The sequence below is a fragment of the Cibotium barometz genome, chromosome 24 (assembly GCF_041138505.1).
Source record: "Cibotium barometz isolate CiBa-2024 chromosome 24, ASM4113850v1, whole genome shotgun sequence".
Lineage (NCBI taxonomy): Eukaryota > Viridiplantae > Streptophyta > Polypodiopsida > Cyatheales > Cibotiaceae > Cibotium > Cibotium barometz.
Window position 1 is genome coordinate 4975999 of NC_141069.1, and position 16074 is coordinate 4992072.

Sequence of the window (16074 nt, forward strand, 5' to 3'; positions counted from 1 at the left end):
CAAGGACCCGATGGAGTGCTTATATAATAAGTTGGTTTTGGATGATTCTAGTGGACCCCCCCAAGCCAATCTTTAATCCAAGTTTCTCTATTATAGGCAGTGGAAATGATTAGCCCTTCCACAATGTCTTAACACCCATCTCAATAACCTCCCTTCCCTGAGATTAATGGAAAACATGCTTCTGATGTGCCACAAATTTTTCCACCCTTCAGCATGCCCTCTCCAAATATCACCAAAGTAGGAGATTCCTTTGTTGTTCAAGGCCTTGGAAGCCTATTCATCTAGTTTGGCAAGAGACTTAGTAAAGAAACTAGACCACCAAACATTCAATAAGAAGAGGGAATTGTCATTAAATCTAGTAGACCCATTCTATCTCACCAGATGTAAGTGTTTCTGACATAGAGGTGTGTAAACACACACACACACACACACACGCACCCCCCTCTATGAGGGTTTTCTACACATTAGACACTTGAAGGATTAAATAAAGGATCTCATGGGCTACAAGCAATGATATTCAATGCCCGCTTTCAGTAGACACTCGCGAATTATTGAAGCCTGAACTTTAGTAAATATGACGTGGATGAAGCAACCCCCTCCCTTCTCCGCCATCCCCCCTCCTAAGCACCTCTTCACCGCGTCTCTACCCCTCACCACGTCCGCCCCTCACCGCATCAGCCATCCCCCCTCCTTCGCGTCTCCTATGCGCCTTCGCCCCTACCCTCAGCCAGATAAATCCTAAGCATTCACAAGCCTTCCTCCACTAGTTTTGTTGTAGATCAATTCGGGCTTTCTTACCTGGCCTTTATGAAGAGAAAGCTCAAGTGAATGGTCTCCTTAATCTGGTGCCCAAGCGCGTTGCTCTATATGGAGCGATGGGAGAGAGTACCATACGATGTCCCTGTTGAAAAGCCCATCGTTGTGCGCCTTTGCCATAGTGTGGGTGGTGTTGTGATGGAGAGTTTCGGTCAATAAAAGACTCGAGAGATGAGCCAAACAGTTGCCAGCAACTTTTTTTAAGGTTCACAGTACCGTTTCCAAATTTGGCTCGACAGCGAAAATGCATGGCTTCATGCCATGAAGAAAAAAAACTCACTCGTAAACCGACTCTTTCTAATTAAGTCTTCTAAAAAAAACCTTAAAAATACGGTTTCTTAAAAAAAAACCTTAAGAATATTTTTTTAAATCCGGGACCTATAGTTAGATGGGGCAAACAATCTGAGCTCATAAAAGCAATTAATTGGTGTAAGTGAAACGGGTATGTATGAGGTATGGTGCATGCATCATGCAAACACTCCACAGGATGCCTTTCAAGTGTCAAGTTTCAATCTCAGGATGGATGGGTCACGGGACTCGTCACGCACTTGGGGTTCAACTTTTGTGTAACGGCAACCCACGATACAGCAATCGGCTATAACTATGCGTGGCAGGCCCGGAAATCTTTTCTTTGAAAATTGGGGGTTTACAAATTGCAAGGCTGTGTCCTTCACATGAAGGCAATAAGTTACTAGCATCTTTTGGATGTACCTCCGCCGGACACTCACTTGGACAGTTTCGAGGGGCATCGGGCAGCATTACTGCCTACTACGGCCCTACTACTCGCATCTCGCTTTCACACACACTTCAAACTTCAAAGAAAAGGGCTCCCTCACCCACGATTATCCGATTCGCAGGGTAGAGGGGGCCCGGCGGGATCAAATTGAAGACACATTTGCAGGTTGTCCATGTGGGCTGCATGACAAAATGCAAGTTCCAACGTCCCCAAATAAAAGTTGAAAAAAAAAGGGAGAGGGTGGACCTTGCAACTTGCAAGGAAAATACTCTACACACGTATATATACTATATATCTCACACAAAACAAGCTTTGATTTGGGAAATAGTTATCATATCGGCGTGAAGTAGTGATGCTGCCTTGTCATTAGCTGGCCACGATGCCTATGACACGATGCCGGACACAATCGGACGGCCAAAGGGCGTCTGGATTCTGGACCACTGGCTCTACAGGGTGGGAGTGGGCGGGTTCATTTATATGACTCACCCTGAATGGGCATCAGAGCATCGTGACAGAACTAAATTCAAAGGTGCTGCTGCTCCAGTGCACTGTTGTTGTTGGGTCACTTGGATGTGTGTGTAGGTAAGTAAGGACTGGGTGGCCTTTTCTGCCACTGTGCGGCCCAAATAGCGTCAAATTATGGTTCTTCTTTAATCATACCAGGGCGTTGGTGACAAGCACAAGAAAAAGTCTTTGGTTTTATTTGAGCCCACATGATACATCCTCTCCTCCTGCTCACCTGCTGTCCTCCTTGCTTTTGTGTGTGTGCGCGCTGTATGTGTATGCGCGCGCAGTGCGCACAGCGGGATTCCCTGCAAGTGTGCACAACGTAATGCCAACCCTCTTTATTTCGAAAGGATTAAACTGTATTATGAGGTGAGCTAATCGAAATGCATTAGGAGGGTTCGCATGCGCATCATTATTTATCGAGATTGACGTTTTCTTTTTTTGTCCGTGGGTCTCTGTGGGCATGTTCACGCGAGACCTGAATGCCCGCATTTCTGGTCTGTGGGCATGTTCACCCGCGACCTGAAGCCCGCATTTCTGGACAGTGTAAATAGCTGCCCGTTTTGTCATCCCGGATATCTTTCCCTTCTGTCCTCATCTCCAAACCTGTGCAAATTGCGCACTTCACGTAGCGTGACCGCGGGCAACCCCATAAGCACCAGCGCGCCACCAGCCTCCTGAGAGCGGCTGCGCGCGTGAACAGGTCCTTTAGCGAGAGAGCATTTCGAAATTGCGCACTTCACGTAGCGTGACCGCGGGCAACCCCAGGAGCGCCAGCGCGCCACCAGCCTCCTGAGAGCGGGTGCACGCGTGAACAGGTCAGAGCATTTGGAAAGTTACCACTCACCAGGTTAGATAAAGGAGATTCACACTAGTTGGGAACCGTGCTTCACATGTCAAATTCTACCCAAACCTCCTCAAAGCTTTCCTGAACCTCCAAATTCTTGCCATGTAGCAACTTTGTGAAACTCTTCCTTAAGATAATATAGAGATAGAGAAGAGATGACGCAAAAACAACTATATACATGCCAATACAAGTCGGAAGATATAAATTTTGAATGCACATATTAATAATACTATCCTCCCATCCAAGGTATCCCTAAATCACATTCTTGATCAAGAGTCAAAACAAATAAAGGAAACGCCAAGTATCATGCCTCCATAGACTATGGGACTATGGCTTAACTAACTCACGGCTCTTCAAGACTTTTAAAAAAAAGAAAAAGGAATAGCTCCATCTACAAGCAAGTTCCAAGCTTCCATAGCTAGCTATATTGAAAGAAAAGTTTACATAGTTGTTTACAACAAAATGGGGATCACAAAGCTTGCAACCTAACATTACACAACAAGAAAATGGAAACATGTTCCCTTTGCAAGGAGGTAGAAGATATTATGATAGTATGAAATCACAATTTCACAACTCTTTGCAAAATTATGACCTAAGGGGAAGGGAAGGAATGAATGGGAAGAATAGACCATTAACCAAAATTGTCGATATGCACGTGACCAAAGTAAGCACACATTAAAGTCAAATTGAAAGTATTGAAGATCGTGTGGAACGTGTCCTCACATACCCCCCAAATCCTTTTCTCTTCCCTTGTGAGAAATTACGAAAGGAATTTTTCTCATGTCAATGAGAACGACTCCAACTTCAATGATAATCAGCATGCTAACCTAGATTCAATCCTTGCTTGGTGCTTTAAAAAAATATCCATGAGGCTCGATCCAGCTTTTTTCCCTACCATACCTTTTTGAGCCCCTTTTAATGGCAAAAGACTCTTATGGGGGTAGTAGAGGTTAAGAGGTTCTTACAGACGTGGAGGTAGTTTCAAAACTTTCTTTTATATATACAGAAGTTGGTTTGCAAGGATTACAATAGTAAAAGTAACAGCTTTTTTATAATCAATTATTATTCAAGGTGATGAGGAGGCAACTAGAAGGCTTCCTCTTCCATATGAAGAGGGTGCTACACAAAAAATAAAAAGAATGGAACAAGGGAAAGTCAGCATCGCTTCTTCACATGTTAAGTGAGGCGCCTTTTCTTTGTTGACCCATCCATTTCTTTCCTCTGTGTTCATTCTAGTAATAAGTGTTTGAAATGCATTGTGTGTTTTTGGTGCTCAATGACCTTTTTTCTATAATGTTTGATACCTTTAAATAACCTTTTCTTTCTTCCTCCACTTTTTCACCTTTTTCTTTATTGTGCCCAACTACCTTAGTGACATCGCTCACTTACCATTCCCAATGAGCTCTTCCTTCAACTTTACATTATGAACCACGCACTTTAAGACTAGAATTATAATCTACAACTTATCAACCAACTTGTGTCACTTCTCTTTTCAGACAATGTGGACAAGAAGTGAACTTTCACAGAGTGGTTTGCTTTGATGAGGCAAAAACAACATGCTAAAGGACATGACCACCGCATTTTGCTTTCCCAATACTAAATCATTTAATAAACATGAAAGGGTTATCTCATTATTCAAACATGCATAAGTTTCGTCTTAATCTTTTCATGAGTAGAGAAGAATCCTTTAAGGCAAATTAATCTATTTTCCACTACCATTACACACACAAAGAAACAACTATTAGTACTCTTATGAAGGCAACCAACATGCATTATCTTGAAAATTCAACATGTATTAAACACTATTAAATAGAAGAAATCAACATGTATTAAACACTATTAAATAGAAGAAATCAACATGTATTAAACACTATTAAATAGAAGAAATCAACATGCATTATCTTGAAAAATCAAAATGTATTAAACACTATTATACGGAAGAAATCTAAGCAATAAACACCACTTTCACTCTAGTTTGATTGACATACACAATCATTGTGTGTGTACACGCATGCACACACACAAATGCATGTGTATGTGAACACTATAGTGTGTGCATGCACAATACAATTTTAATATCATCTTAATAAGACTTTACTTTGTAAAAGGTGATGTTAAAGGTTAGCCTCAATTCTTTTACACTTAATATCATCTTAATAACACGTAAGTAAGGTGATGTAAAAGGTTAGCCTCAATTCTTTTACTTAAAGGCACACGAACGCACACACACAAATGCATGTGTATGAGAACACTATAGTGTTGTGTGCATACAATTTTAATATCATCTTAATAACACTTTACTTGTAAAAGGTGATGTTAAAGGTTAGCCTCAATTCTTTTACACTTTTAATATCATCTTAATAACACGTTAGTAAGGTGATGTAAAAGGTTAGCCTCAATTCTTTTACTTAAAGGAAAAGCATGATTAATTATATTGAATTAACACTTTACTTGTAAAAGGTGATGTTAAAGGTTAGCTTCACTTCTCATTATACTTTTAATATCATCTGAATAACACTTTACTAAGGTGATGTAAAAGGTTAGCCGCCTCAATTCTTTTACTTAAAGGAAAAGCATGATTAATTATATTGAAATAGTAGTGAAATGTTTCATCGAAATCAATAGTTATAGTTCTTCTAATGCATTTTGGAAAGAGCATGAATAGCATTAGAGCTTATGGCCAAGTTTATATTAATGATACAAGTTCTCTTTAAGGTGCAACTCAAAATAAAAATTAGAAACCTTATATAATGATGAGGAATAAAATGGATTAACCATTTTGTGTAACCATTGAGGAAGTGCATGATGCCATGATACCCCTACAAGATTGAACATCACAAGTTATATACTTTTTCTTCGACAGTCTTCATGCATGTATTTCCTTGTAATCATTTATCACATGTATAGGAAGAGCCAATCCATCTTATAATCAACCAAAATTTATAATAGGTTGTATGTGGGCTAGTACACACTTGCTATATAGAGCTATTGGGAGCTTGTGGGGTAATATCTCATGCATATTAGGGTCTAGCAGGATTCATAAAACAAGTACAAAAAATAAGTTGGCATGACCAAATATAATTCGATTAAGTCCACATGCAAGATCTTATAGTATGGTTGTAAAGTACTTAGATGATGATACATGCACTTTTTGTGTGTTTTAAGAAGGAATTATAAAAGTAATTGCAGAAGAAATATTAAATAAAAAACCTTGGAAAGTTTATGTATTGAGCTTATGAAGTCATGTGGACATCTATGGATTGTCCAAAGGCACTATATAATGCAGCAAAACTAAGATCCAAAATATGTAAATAATGGGCCATGGACAAGGCTACTATAAATAGGGTCTTGGGTTCATTATAGGGATCTTTTGATCATTCATATCTTGGACACATACACGTACTCTTGGCTCCTTTCATGGTCTAGGGCTCATGGGGCAAGCTTGTTTGATAGCTATCCTCATGGTGAGAGGTAAAATCACTTAGGCCTTATGCACATACCTTCTTTGTTACATGTGCATGTGGATTTCTTCTCTTTTCATCTCATAATCACATGGATTTCTCAGATGTGTTTGATGCTCTTCAAATGGATGCTAGATTTGGACTTTCTGTGTTGATTTCTTTGATATTTGGTCTAGATTCATTTCAATTGGTATCAGAGCTTTAATTTTGATCCACTTTCTTAGATTTTTTGGAATTTTTTGAGTTTTCTTGATTTTCTTGATCAAGAAAATGGGAAAATCGGATTGTTGAATCTTTTAATCTTTGTTGTTCTAACCTTTTTGGGGCCATGGGTTTGATTGGGATCAATTTTTGGGATACTCGCTCTAAAATTTGAAAAGGGAAGGATGAAAATTAGGGGAGATTAGCTAATCTTGTTAGTGTTAATCCAAAACGTTTTCCCCTTTTTCCCTCTTCTCTGTGCTTGATCTGAGAGCTTTGGAGTAACATTCATCATCATTGAAGCTTGGATTAGCCTTTGGGAGTCCAATAGATGAGTTTTGAAATTCTAATGATGCAAATCGGTGGTTGTTTCTTCTCCTATAACCTTACACGAAGTTATGTAGTCCATCGCTAGTGATTGGAGCAAGATTCAAGGTATTGCTTGATGTTCAAGGACTTATGATTGTGTTTGAAGCTTTAATGGCTGTTCACGGCGCTCATTGTACGTGGTTTACTGCATCATAAGTCCTTGATGTTCAAGGACTTATGATTGTGTTTGAAGCTTTAATGGCTGTTCACGGCGCTCATTGTACGTGGTTTACTGCATCTTTCCTCCTAACGGCCTACGCGATTCGTCATCTGGCGTCAACATTAATTAGTTGCTTATGGTGTTGTAAACACTAACTTGGCTTAAGGTTCTACTGTGCTTATGATTGTGATCAATTTTGGCAATCACTTCTTTACCTTTCCATGTCACGGTTGGCTACACGATTTTACCCTCTTGTTGGTAGCTATGAAGGTGATGGATAATGCTTATAATTGCTCATAAGTTGGGGGATTTCCTTTCATCAATGTGATTCAAATGGCAAGGTGATGTGAATAATGCTTATATTTGCTCATGAATTGAGGGTTTTCCTTTCATCAATGTGATTCAAATGGTAATCAAATCTCCATTTTGGCTTGATTGATGCATAATGGTGGAAAGAGGAGTGCATTAAGCTATTTGGATGCATGATGATAGAAATGACACATGCCTTGAGATGTTTTTTTATGTGTTCCTTGGAGCCCATGGTGAGGGGCATGCTACTGGAATCATTTGGGACAAGCAAAGGCTATTGGATATATGAGTTGTAAATGATAGGCATGTTCTATAAATGTCATTGGTATGTCTCCTATGCTCTCATCCATTTCTATGCTTTCCATTAATTCTTGCACTATTAGAAAGCTAGTTATGTGGTGAGGGTACCTTGGCAATTGGTGGAGAGGCCAAGGGGAGAATGTCTTGAATTTGGTATGCCATGAGTGTCTTGGAAAAGTGGTACATCGGAGGATTAGGTACATGGAGTGAAGACATGGCATCAACTCTTGCCATTGGATTTTAAACTTTGGTAAGAGGGTGAGAAGGCTTGGCCGGGAGATCGGCATGCAAAATCTCTACACCGACTTACATAAAAAGCTCTACACCAATTTTCCTCAATCCAATCAAGTGGCAATAGTTTCAAGGACACTAAGCAATGCACTTGGCAATCAATGGTTGACAATATGGTTATGCAAGGATACATAGTTGATTTTTTGGTTGCATTTTTTGAGATCCACTTCCAAATGCAATAAAGTTATGGTAAAAATTTTCCAAAATCGAGTCAAGATGCATTGAAAGTATGCTATTTGGATGCCACATGATGCTTTGGGTATGCCGAAATGCATTGGTGCAATGGTATGCAAAGGGGATGCTTACGTTGACATTTGGGCATTATCTACATATTTTGCAAAAATGCAATTCAATCTGAGAGGTTTTGGGCTGACCCAAATTGGACACAGGCTACACTATATTCCCCATCCTAACACCTTCCAAAGGAGCCAAACGACATACCATTTGGAGTTATTGGTGAGTGGTTACACCCGTTTTCATGGAGCTGCCTTGTTTTGGCAGTTTATAAACCAAAAGTGATCTTATGGACTGAACTTGATGGGTGTGTAGTACTCCTCAAAAGGATCTAACAAGCTAAAGATTACCCAAATAGGACTTTTGAGTAGGGAGTTACGACCCATTTTCGATAAAATTCTGTTTCATAAAAACCCAAAACAGAGAGTATTAGGGCCCACTAAACTCAAACTAATCACATAGGCTTATTCCTCATCTCATTATCTTTACATAGAGCCTTAGTTTTTTCAAATCAGATAACCCTAGCTCCACTTTTGGTCAGAAAGCCAAAAGGTCGCCTCCGGAAGTTATCATTGGTCATGGAAGACATGGAAGGGGAGGAGACGGTGGAACATGGTAACATGGAGGTACCAGAGGAGACTTTGGGGCAACCTTTGAGAGAGGTTGAACAAGAAGTGAATGTGGGAAGTGCCTCCAAGAATACCCCCCAACCCTCACAATCCGTCTCAAATGACACTATTATCCAAATGTTTATGGAAATAAATGCAAAATTTGACACTATGGCTACAAGAGTCATAGTGGTGGAAGAAAAGTTAGCCCAACCAACGGGTCAACTTAAGTATAATTTTGGTCATAGAGGTCATCAAGGAGACGAACAACCCTTCCATGGAACCTCTTTTGAAGACCAAAGAGAAGGCAAGCAACATATGCAAGAGGCTTTTACAAGGGTTGCACATGAGAATCCTACAAAGAATGCCTCAAGTGGATTCATGGCAGAGGGTAGAAGACCTCTCATGAGTAAAAACCCTCTAATAATCATGGAAATGCACCATCTACCACCTTCCATGGAACCTCTTTTGAAGACCGAAGAGAAGGCAAGCAACATATGCAAGAGGCTTTTACAAGGGTTGCACATGAGAATCCTACAAAGAATGCCTCAAGTGGATTCATGGCAGAGGGTAGAAGACCTCTCATGAGTAAAAACCCTCTAATAATCATGGGAATGCACCGTCTACCACTTCCAAGGATGTTAAGGATAAGGTCTCAATCCTCAAATTCAAGGGTGAAGGATCAGCCCTACATGAATTGGAGGAATGGATGAACAAAATGGAGACATATTTTTAGCTATATCCAAAGAATGAGAGGGATAAAGTGCACTTTGCATCCTTACACTTGGAAGATTATGCCCATCAATGGTGGAGACATTTGGTCAAAGAAGGGACTGCACTATATACTTGGTCAAAGAAGGGACTGCACTATATACTTGGGAGGAATTGAAGAGAAATGAATATGGCATTTGTTTCACCTTTGGTTCCTGAGACCGATACCATGAAAAATGGTATGAACTCTCACAAAAGCGCACATTGGTTAGAGAGTACATCAAAAGGTTTTTGAAGCTATCTATGTTTGTGGTGGACTCAATGAGGACACGAAGATGAAAAAGTTCATGCATGGTCTAAATTCCTACATCAAGGCAGATGTATCGACACAAAGACCTAGCACCATTAAAGAGGCTATGAGGTTAGCGGAGCTCTATGAGCTAAAGTATAAAAAATCTCAACCCATTATACCCTCTCAAAAACCATCCAATACTTCTTCAAATGTTAGAAAAATCTTTCCTTCCACAACACCCACTTTTACCTCTAGGTTTTCATCATTTGGAGGTGGACAACCCAAAAGTGGAGTTCAAAATGATGCTAAGAAAGGCAATGGTTTTGTCAAGAAGACTTTTCAACCCTTCAAGAGGACACAAAGGATGGATGATCCTAAGATTCAAGAGTTGAGGAGTAAGGGTTTGTGCTTCAAATGCAAAGAAAGTGGTCACCTGGACATGTTTGCAAGTCAAAGAAGATGACGTCCACTATGATTCTTATGGATGAAGAGGATGATTCAAAGAAATCTAATGAGGTAGAGGAATATGAAGATTGCATTGAGGAGGCACATGATGATACTTTGGAGAATCACTCTATCATCCAAGAAGAGGATGAATTTCTATTTGTGTGCGGTGGGGAAAGTCATGCAAGTATTTTGAGTGATGATACATCCAAAAGTGCAAAAAATGTAGCTTATGTATGCTCAATTTCTCAAGAGCTTTTGGCAAGATTCAAGAGCCCAAATACTTTGAGATTAGTGGGAACCATTAATGGGAGAACTGCACACATTTAGTGGATTTCGGGAGTACACATAGCTTCATTAACTTTAAATCCATCAACTCTCTCAAGTTATCTCCAGCGGAGCTACCCATAACCTTCCAAGTGCAAGTGGCAAATGGGAAAAATGAGAAATCTACATTGGCTTACCCTTCTACACACAAGTGACACTGTCTTCTTCATACACTTGGAAAGGCAATTTGGTGGTCTTCGCCATGGGTCCCATTGATGTGATTATGGGGTGTGATTGGTTAGCTTCTCTGGGTGATTTCCACATGAACCTTCAACAAGGTGTTATGAGCTTTTCACATGGTGGATATCAAGTGGTATTAGCTGGAAATGCATCAAAAGGGTTCTCTTTGATCACTCTAAAGCGGCTTAATAAGGATCTTAAGACGCATGGCACTATCTATGTGTTGCATATTGTTTAAGAGGGGATGGATAGTATTGAGGGACAACACATAGACAAAGATATGGTGACTCTTCTCAAAGAGTATGAGGACATTTTTCAAGTGCCAAAGAGTTTTCCACCCAAGAGGGAGATTGACCATGCCATTATGCTTGAACCAAATGCAAAGGTTCCTTACCATTTGTCCAAGGTGGAAAGAGAGGAAGTGGCAAAGTGAGTACAAGAATTGCTTGCCATGGGTCTTATCCAACCCTCACAATCTCCATTTGCATCACCCGTTCTATTGGTGAAGAAGGATGGATCCTTTCATAGTTGCATTGATTATCGTGACTTGAACAAAGTCACTATCAAGAATAGGTACCCAATTCTCGGCATTGATGATCTTCTTGATGAGCTCAAAGGTGCAAAGTTCTTCACTAAGATGATTGATTTAAGATTGGGTTACCATCAAATACGAATGAAGAAAAGTGATGAGGAGAAGACGGCATTTAGGACCGAAAGGGGATTATTCCACTTTATGGTTATGCCCTTTGGCCTTACAAATGCCCCAAGCTTTGATGAATAGGATATTGGCAGACAATCTGTACATTATTTTGAGCTCTTGTTCATATCTCCACCTGCATTCCTCCCTGCACCATACATCATCCCAAGTATGAATACCCTTTTTATGGAGTTTGAACGCATGTTTATACATCTTTGCAAAGATATTGTTCGCCAGTGTTGTGGAGAACCAAATGGAGTCCAGATGTAAGACGTGCAAGTTTTCTTATTTTACAATGTAGCTTAATTTCAAGTTTGCATCGATTCTACGCTTGCCAATATAGCTTTGACCAGAGGACTGTCCTACGATTTGATTTTTATAGAACTGAAGAAGAGCATCAACAATGAAAGTTTTTTCCGCTGAGGGAAGTCTATAAGATTGAAGTTCCCTAGGTTTTGGTTAAGAAGAATTGCTCAATCTTCTTGAGGCGTTATGAAGCTTATAACAATCCATTTTGTAGCCATGAGACCTGCAAAGTCAATTATGTTTGGTAATCCTAGACCACCATGCTTTTTGGGTCTTGCACATACATTCCATGCCACTTTAGGAATTTTGGCTTCATCGGCATTTCTTGACCATAAAAAGTTATTGCATAACTTCTCTAGCTGCTTAAGGTCAGAATTTGAGGGGCGCTAGCATGACAAAAAGTAGATGGCAGTGGGGAAGAGGATAGGTTTTAGGACCACAATTTTGCCAGCAAGAGAGCAACAAGACGGTGTTGCATACCAGACCAACGTCTAAATTTGCTCTACACTTTATCAAGGACCCACAGGTACCGTTGATTCATAGACACCCCAAAACCATTGGGATCCCTATAATTCTGAAGATTTGACCTTCATTCAAGATCTTCCATCCTTGGTCCATCAGCCAACCACTGCGGCGGCTCAAACAACATTGTTATGATTCCAATTCTAGAGTGATTGATGATAGATCTTGTTGCCACTAGAATAGGTGAAGGCATTCCCATAATGTACAGATTGACATTGAGTCATTGTGTATAGTACCATTAGTATCATATGAAATTGTTGGAGACAAGTTTGGCCATTGTTCGGAAGGTGAATGCCGTGCATTCCATAGCATTGTGAACCAACCATCCAAGTGCATTAGCAGAAATGGAAAAAAACAATGGAGCTAATGGACAACCCTGTCTAATAGATTTGATCAATTCAAATGGTGTAGTGAGGTTACCATTGACTGTAACCATGGCCATGGCATTCCCAAAAAGTACTTTCACCATTTTTAGGAAGTTTGGTGGGCCCCAACCCCATGTCTTTGAGGGATTGTAAAACAAAATCCCATTCTAATTTGTCATATGCTTTGTCAAAGTCTATTTTAAAGAATATAAAAATCCTGCTGGGTCTGTTGGGCATGTTCAACTCCCTCCCATAGGGTTATAATGGCATCCATAATATCCCTTTTTTCTTAGGTCTTATCCAATCCTTTAGGTGAGCAGAAAGCCATCTGGCTAAAGCTTTGGCATAAATTTTATAGGTTGTGGAAAGCATAGTTATTGGTCTCCAGTTAGAGATTTCCTCTTTGGAACCTCTCTTATGGATTAGTTTGATAACCCCTTCGTTTATGGAGAAGGGCAGGGCACCAAACCTTATTGACTCTTTCCACACCTCAAGAAGGGGGTTAAGTAGGAAGTTCTTATAGGACTTAAAGGAATCTACTGGAAGGCCATCTAGGCCATGTCTCTTGCCATTTTTTATGGCCATAATTGCTTCCTCAATCTCTCCACAAGTAAGCTCAGTATCCAACAGAGTTTCTGCAAGACTCTGAGAAATCATTTTTTTCCTATATTTTGCTATAGCTTGCATAGCTAAACATCTTTCTTTTGTGGGAGCTTTTTTGACAGTGAAGATATTAGAAAAATGCTCCTTTATAATATGTAGATTCTCAGCCTAACTCTGCACAAATTTCAATTTTATTTTTGAGCATAGGGATGTGGTCTACCGCTACCTTCTTTCTCAGAATGGTGAACATGGTCAATCTATCTTACCTGCCCACCATTCTCTAATGAAGAGTTTAATGTGTTGGCAGTGAATTTCATCTTCTTTCTTCAGATCCTCTCCTACTTTAATCAGACTTCCTTGAAGATGGACTTGACCTTGGTTTATTATATGTTCGAGAGACTGAAGCTCTCCAAATTTCTGAGACCTTCTCTCAGCTTTAATTTTCCTATCCTTTTTTTTAATCCCTACGAGCATTTTTTGAGTCTCGCATTGCATGGCCCTAGGCCTTGGTAGTGACTTGTCCATATATTAATTCAAGATTAGTGCATATAGTTAGGAGTTGGAACATTTTGGGGTCCGTATGGAACCACCCTGACCTGAATTTTTGGAAAGAGCACAAAATTGGATAGTGGTCCTTGATAATGCTATATTATGTTGTACTTTAACTTTAGTGTTTAAGTAGCTATTACAGATGGGTTGATGATGAATAGTATCGATCTAGTATGGCCTTTCTTAGCTGATTGCCTTGTCTCTCCCATTTCCCCAAGTGAATTTGTGGTCACATGCCATGCCGTGAAGGGTATGGATTCCCTTAAAATCCAACCACCTAGTCCTTTCTAATCCTCTAACAGTTTGACCCAAGTTTGAGAGTCTATCTTGTGGGATTTCAACCATATTGAAATCCCCTAAAAGGATCCATGAAATGAATTAGAGATTCCCACAATTTTGCTTTGGAGGTAGTAGGGCCAGTTGCATACACAAAGACCAGAATAAACTTCAGCTCATGTTGTTCAAGATGTTTTCAACCCATCGATTTTTGGTGATCTATTTCATGGTGCAGATAGAAAGGCATCCATGAATTGTGTATACCTATAGAAGTACCTCCACCACCCTGTTTATGGTTGGAGCTGAACCGTTTGTGTTGATTGGACACCAGTTCCAGATTTTTTTTTGAAGATGTTCAATAGCCTTGACTTCTTGTGCAGACAAATTATGATAGCTTGGATGTTGATTTGGTACATCCAATTTTTGATTATTCTAGCTCTATTCCCACATGTTAATCCTTTAGTGTTATAGGATATAATATTCTGGCTCTTTTCCCACATGTTAATCCTTTAGTGTTAATCCTTTAGTGGTTATAGGATATAATATTGAACTCTATCATAACTTTTGATTTTTTTTTGGGGGGGGGGGAGGGTTTAGTCTACTCTTGTGACCTTTTTTCTGTGGGGATCGGGGAAGCCATCCCTCCAACCTGGGATTGTCTTCTTTTTAAGGCTAATGGCTCCGCTTTGGGTTGGCCATCATTTCTAATGTTCTATTTTACCCACAGACAGAGATGGTGATTTTTTGTTTCCTAATGGAAGGGATTCTTCTTTATCTTGAGAGGGTCCTGGGTCAAGATTAATTCTGGACACATCCTAGAAGTCCCTTTCTTCAACCTCCTTTTCTAGATCACTATCCTGGATTTGGGTGTTTGGGACTTCCTTGTCCTCTTCCTCACTTGAGAAATCTTTAATAGTTTGCGTGGGGTCGGAGATGTCAACTAGAAGAGGGGAGAACCTATTAGGGTTGTTTCTTTTGGTTGGGTTCGGAAGGATAGTGAGCAATCCTGCCCTTTTTCCCTCCTACCAATAGGTTGGAACCCTTGGCTATCCTCTTTATGGTCTACCTACTGGATTGGGGCTTGAGGCGGTGGCATAAATTTAATTGGGCAGTTTCTAAAATGAAGTGGTCCTTTAAGCCACAGTGAAAGCAGGTATTGAGCACATTTTTGAAAACAAGAGGTTGGTCTAAGACTACATCTGTGCTACCAACGTCAATGACAATAGAGTCCGGGAGCTCCTTACTCAGGTCAATTTCTACCAGGGCTTGAGAGTGCCATTTGGGGTTAAGCTCTACATTTTCCCTAACCCCTAGGAGCCTACCAACCGGTTCAAGGAGAAATTTGATTAATGGATATAGGTGTATTGGTAGGTTGGGAAGCTCTACCCAAATAGGGCACAAGGTTGGTTTAGGGCCGACAGCGAAAAAGTTAGGAGACCTCGGAAAGAGGGATAGAGGGGAATTTCTAAGAGCATTAAGCACCATCCCTTCCTCTAGAAACAAAAAACAGAAGTAATTATTCGGCAAATACTATATGTGTTCTACAATAAGGCCTCAGATCTAGGACTTCAACACTTCTGCTAGATGTCTTGGACCATAGCACAGACCAATAAGAGCTCTGGTATGGTAAGTTCGCTGCTGCCAGTCTTGAACTAAATTTGCAGGGAAAGTGACAGAGAGCTTACCATTTCAGTGTGTTGCAGCTTCTCCTCCAACATTTCCAGTGCCTCCGGTCTGGTGATGTTGGGGTCCAGGTCGACGTGGGCTCTACCAGGCTTCTTTGAGAAGGCTCCCTTCAGCTGCAACATTTCCCTCTTCATCAGATAGAAAAAGCGGCATGTCTCCGAGGTTTTCTTCTTTTTGGAGCTCTTGTTGGGGCCATCTTGTGGCTCCATGACTGCGATGGAGCTCTAACGGTGCAACTGGCTGGATATGCCCGACGGTCGAGTAAGGCAAAGGAGAG